The following is a 6,000-nucleotide window of genomic DNA, read 5'->3' as shown; positions in this document are numbered from 1 at the left end:
GACAGTGTCTTTATTTTCATTCATTCATTCATTCATTCATTCATTCATTCATTCATTCATTTATTCATTCATTTTTTTTTATCCGCTTTTCCGGGGACCAGGTTGCTGGGGCAGCAGTCTAAGGAGAGAACCGCAGACTTACCTCTCCCCAGACACTTCCTCCAGCTCTTCTGGGGGGATCCTGAGGCGTTCCCAGGCCAGCCAAGAGACATAGTCCCTCCAGCGTATCCTGGGTCTTCCCCGAGGCCTCTTCCCAGTGGGACATGCCTGGAACACCTATAGGCGTCCTGGAGGTATCCGATACAGATGACTGAGCCACCTCAGCTGACTTCTCTCAATGTGGAGGAGCAGTGGCTCTACTCAGAGCTCCTCACCCTATCTTTAAGGTCGTGACCTGCCACCCTGCGAAGGAAAGTTATTTCAGCTGCTTGTATCTGAGATCTTGTCTTTTTGCTCATGACCCAAAACTCATGACCATAGGTGAGAGTAGGAACATAGATGGAGCGGTAAATCGAAAGCTCTCCTTTCAGTTCAGCTCCTTCTTTACCACAATGGACCGATACATCGTCTGCATTACTGCTGCCGCTGCAACAATCCACCTGTCAATCTCACATTCCCCTTCCCTCACTCGTGAACAAAACCCCAAGATACTTGAACTCCTCCTCCTGGGGTAAGGACTTTGCACCTATTATTTTTTATATTTTCGTAATATTTTGAGAAATTTCATTTGCTAGACTCAAGAATGATCCGAATACAAATGTTACTTTTTATTCCACTGTTCTTTTTTAAGCCTCACTGATATGATCAATCAGTCCTGAAATAGAATTTGTTTCTGCTGTCATCTCAGTGTGCAAAGCATGACAAAAAAAAATGATCTGCTCTTTGTAAAATTAAAAGCGAAACACCCATAACTGTGCATGGTATATTATAACACAGACCAACTGGGGACGTAATGGATGTGCCACAAATATGTGTGTATGTAATATGACAGGTATAATCTAATATAACAGGACTATTCTAAAAGCAGTAAATGTAAACACTTAAATTATAACATTTACTTATTCAGCAAGTAAATTCAATTATATTTTGATTACCGACATGCATGTAAACATACCCAGTGTTGTCCATCAGGGAAGTCCTTCTGCCAGGAGTGTAATAATAGCTCTCAGACTGAATCTTCAGGTCTCATCCAGGTGCCGCTTCTCAAGGGTGATGGACTGTCTTTTGAGAGCTGGCATTGAGCCCGGTTTAGAAGCCCAGCTGATCCAATCCCATTGACATCAATCTGCAACGACCAGCCCAAGATCACACCTCATAAACACAGATGTCAGTCCACGGGCAGGAGGGCTAAGCATAAACTAAAGAGACTGCTGTCAATGCAATATTTCATTATAATATAGATAATATAGTTAACGATAACACATTTATCTTAACTGCAGATGAAATATTTGGCAAGAGCTTGAAGGTTTTGGAGATGGTGTTAATATAGTATAATTAAGAATAAATGATCGATTTTAGTAATAGAAATATGCCACTTTCTAAACTGACACATCAACAGACATAAATAAAGTAATAATGGCTGTATATTCATATAACAAAATGTTAGCTAATGACACTAAAATAACTGTTTTGATACATTTAAATAAATAAATACAAATTGCTAAAAAAAAAATACTTAAAATGTATCTTGGAGGCATTTTTATGCTTGTATTAAGCTTGTAAGATTGCTAATAATGTAATTATAATATAATTACTAATATTTAAAAGTAAAAAAATAAGTATGTTTATATTTGAACTACATCCAAGATGTTGACTCATTTTAAATACACCTCAATTTTAAAAAAGATTTAGTTTGCAGTCAACTGATCTTTTATTATTTCAAAATTATAAAATAATGATTTCAAAATTATTTAAAAGGATGCACTGAATTGGTAACAAAGTGAAAAATGTAAATAAAAACATTACAAAATGTTCTATTCATCAATAAATCGATGAAATATCAATCACTACTTTAAAAGTATCTTTTTTCTTACAAATTAAATTAAATATTAAATACATATAGACACTCTCCAGCCACTTTATTAGGTATACTTGTCTAATTGCTCGTTAACACAAATTTCTAATCAGCCAATCACATGGCAGCAACTCAATGCTTTTAGGCATGTAAACATGGTCAAGATGATCTGCTGCAGTTCAAACAGAGCACCAAACTGGAGAAGGAAGGTGATTTAGAGAAGATGCAGAAGAGCATCTCTGAACGCACAACACCTTAAGGCAGATGGGCTACAGCAGCAGAAGACCACACCGGGTACCACACCAAGAACAGGAAACTGAGACTACAATTCACACAGGTTTACCAAAATAAGACAAAAGAACATTGGAAAAATGTTGCCTGGTCTGATGAGCCTTGATTTCTGTTGCGACATTCAGATAGTAGGGTCAGAACTTGTTGTCAACAACATGAAAGCATGGATCTATCCTGCTCTGTAGCAAACGGTTCGGGCTGCTAGTGGTGGTGTAACGGTGTGGGGGATATTTTATTGGCACACTTTGGGCACATTACTACCAATTGAGCACCATGTCAGCGCCACAGCCTACCTGGATATTGTTGCTGATCATGTCCATCCCTTTGTGACCACAGTGTACTCGTCTTCTACTTCCAGCCGGAGAACATGCCATGTCATACAGTGCGAATCGTCTCAGACTGGTTTCTTGAACATGACAATGAATGCAGTGTACTCAAATGGCCTTTACAGTCACCAAACTCAATCCAACAGAGCACCTTTGGGATCTGGTGGAACTAAAGATTCACACCATGGATGTGCCGCCAACAAGTCTGCTGTAATGATGCAATCATGTCAATATGGACCAAAATCTCTGAGGAATATTTCCAGCACCTTGTTGAATCTATGCCACAAAGGATTAAGGCAGTTTCGAAGGATGTATAATGTAAAATATCCCTTGTTCACCAAATCTCTATATTAGAAATATTTCTGAATGATTATAGATCAACAAATGACTGCTGAAAATTCAGCTTTCAAAAAATAATTAAACCATCATACAAACCATAAACTAAATAACACATGGAATCTTTAGAGCAGTTCACACTAAATCATGTAAAAAGCAAAAATGAAACCTCATAAATAACCTAAAATGATTGACAGCACTTTAATGAACACGCATTTCACACTGCAATTGAAAATTGATTTAGAAATATCCAAAAATATTTCTCCACAAACATTTTCTACCTCAAAGCAGAAATTGAATGCACACAATAACTTATGCACCTGCTCCCCTCCGACAAATCTGTAAGAAGAAGAGCCTTGAATAGTAAGAGGGCACCCGCTGCCTGAGCCGGCCTGGAAAAGTGCGATCTAATAACAGTCTAATCTCATTTCCATCTATATTGAATCGCCTTTACGATATGCACAGCTCAATGGGTGTTAGCCATTATAGTAGAGGATGAGCTGATCCAGCCTGCAGAGAGTAACATGGGAAGAAGAGTGGCCTTCCTTAACGGTGTCATCTCTTTCTATGTGGCAAATGGATGGCGGTCAGGTGTTAAATTGGCCGAGAGCGCCGATCTCCCACCTCGGTTTGTCTGCGCACCTTTGGCAGAGTTAACACTTCACCACAATTTTTTTACCCTGCATGTCTTCTTGATGTTGCGAAACGAATAGATTTTAAAGCACAGACCAGCACATTCTGAATATTAAAAGAACCGTGTCCTAAAATATGAAATATAAACATGAATTTTCTTATCTCAGACTCATCCTCATGGCATTACAGCCAGCATTTTCTTCTATAAAATGCTAAATAGGTTGTTATTGGAGGATTGGGGGTTTTCATAGAAAGAAGGTGGAATGTGATTTATGCTGGCAAGCTCTAAAAATGGCACTGTAAGTAGCATAAAAGACTGTAATGTATTTCAAGTATTCTGAACCCATACAATGGGCGTGAATATTTAAAGGCATATTTTTCACAGGGTATCTAAGATGTAACTGTTTTTTTTTCTTCTTCTGACATCAGAAAGACTTTCAGCTGAATATTGGTCCATGGTGATTCTTAAAATGCCAATGTCAATGGCTACTGATACTTTGAGAATCCAAAAAACATATACAGGCAAACCAAAATGAATCCTCATATCTCCTGGTGATAAACTGAGGTCTTATGAATTTTGTTTTGTCTGCAGAGTACAGTAAGCTGAAGGCACGATGGCTCAGTGGTTAGCACTGCGGCCTTACAGAAAGAAGGTTGCTAGTTCGAGTCCTGGCTAGACCAGTTGGCATTTCTGTGTGGAGTTTGCATGGTCTCCCCATGTTCGCATGGTTTTCCTCTGTTCCAGTTTCTTCCACAGTCCAAAAACATGTGCTAACAGTGAATTGGTTTAAAATTTAATGCTTAAAGCCCTGCTCACTCTGTGAGATTTTAGCCATGATTTTGTCATCTGAGAAAAATTTGGGAATTCCTAAAAGATTCCTGAAATCCTATCTAAAATCTGTGATCTTTGATTGTTGGTTTGACATGTTCACTAACAGCCACTTAGTGCTCCTTGCGATCAGATTTTTTCGCCGATGTAGTTCTGGCAGTGTCAGAAAATTTCAGCAGCTGCAATGAGCATCAATCCAAGAACCCACCGGAGCTCTGAATTTGATTACGCAATTCATGCAACAAATAAATGACCACAGTTTTTTTCAAACAGTTTTTTTCTTCCTGGTTTTATTATTGAGACACGCTGTGTGCAAAATTGCCGCTACAGATTGTTTACGTTTGCTGTGAGGAATCATGTCGAAATGTGGAATAGTGAAAGTGTCACGGGTGGATGACGTCAAATTTTGGGGATGTTTTCTTTCATATTTGGCTCGTCTTCATTGTCATTCAGGCTGACTTTACAACAGCTGAGATCTTACAGTGTTACATGGAAGCCATGTTCGTGCAGTCTGACATCGTTCAGGATTTTATATTTAAAACAAAAAAAACACAGTTTGAGCCAACCTTTACATGTTTGTTTATATAACTGCTAATTTCAACTATAGCAAGTATTTTTACATTGATATTTACTGTACCATATCTTGTTCAAATATACTATGAACAGCAACTTCGCTAATTGCTTTGTTTTCTATTCCCACCCATCCTGAGGCCTCTAGAGATTTCGTATCGCCATTGATGCAATCCACGTCCTGTGAAGAGATGATGCTAACCACAGAGGACTTCTAGAGGTTTCCATAATCGTGTATGTGTATATGTATATGTGTGTGTGTATATATATATAGATGGATGGATGAATGGATAGATGGATAGATAGATAGATAGATAGATAGATAGATAGATAGATAGATAGATAGATAGATAGATAGATAGATAGATAGATAGATAGATAGATAGATAGAGAAATATAGTGAAAGAATCAGTTTGTTAACTTGGGTTTGTTAAATGGCATCTAAAATGTGTGTTTTGAAAGGAAAACATTAGCAAGTACCATTTTCCTTAACTTCAGCAGCCTCCATTTAGCTTTTATAACAGCGGCTGAGTGAAATCAGTCTGTAGAGCCCTATAAAAATAAAGATGAATTGAATGAACTAAAAAGGACAGTGTATGAGTGTGTGTGTGGATGGGTGTTCCCCAGTACTGGGTTGTTCCCCAGTACTGGGTTAAATTAGTCAATTTAAAGCACTTTTTGTGTGTGTGAACAATCTCTTTTAGTCAAGTTAATGAGCAATGACCATTTTCTCCTTTCTTCCCTGTAAAATGTCATTATGTTATCACATTTTTAAAAAAATTTTATGACTAAATGTATGAATTTAATTGTAATACAATGTCTCTAGAGTAATTTTGTTTTAGAATTTGGGGCATAACAGTTACAAGTACTAAAATTGTAGTAATAATAAGCAAACTACTAATACTTATTTACAGTACTTACTCCCTGTTTATATCGAAGTTGATATTTAGCCGGACCAGATTGGTGTTTCGTAACATCTAAGTTTATGTGGTGGGTTGTTA

The 6,000-nt window shown here is 37.6% G+C and overlaps 1 long non-coding RNA gene across 1 annotated transcript; it reads right to left on the bottom strand.

Annotated features, from left to right (window-relative positions):
• On the bottom strand, positions 1–4,317 carry LOC141376619 (uncharacterized). Its single transcript, XR_012387193.1, has 3 exons — positions 2,599–4,317; positions 1,115–1,285; positions 1–402 (listed from the first exon to the last, which is right to left on the bottom strand). It is a non-coding gene; the product is annotated as an uncharacterized lncRNA (long non-coding RNA).
• Between the last annotated feature and the right edge of the window lie 1,683 nt (positions 4,318–6,000).

Source organism: Danio rerio, chromosome 11, assembly GCF_049306965.1.
Source record: "Danio rerio strain Tuebingen ecotype United States chromosome 11, GRCz12tu, whole genome shotgun sequence".
Taxonomy (NCBI): Eukaryota; Metazoa; Chordata; class Actinopteri; order Cypriniformes; family Danionidae; genus Danio; species Danio rerio.
The sequence above is the reverse complement of the archived record's forward strand: the minus strand, read 5'-3'. Positions and strand labels throughout refer to the sequence as shown.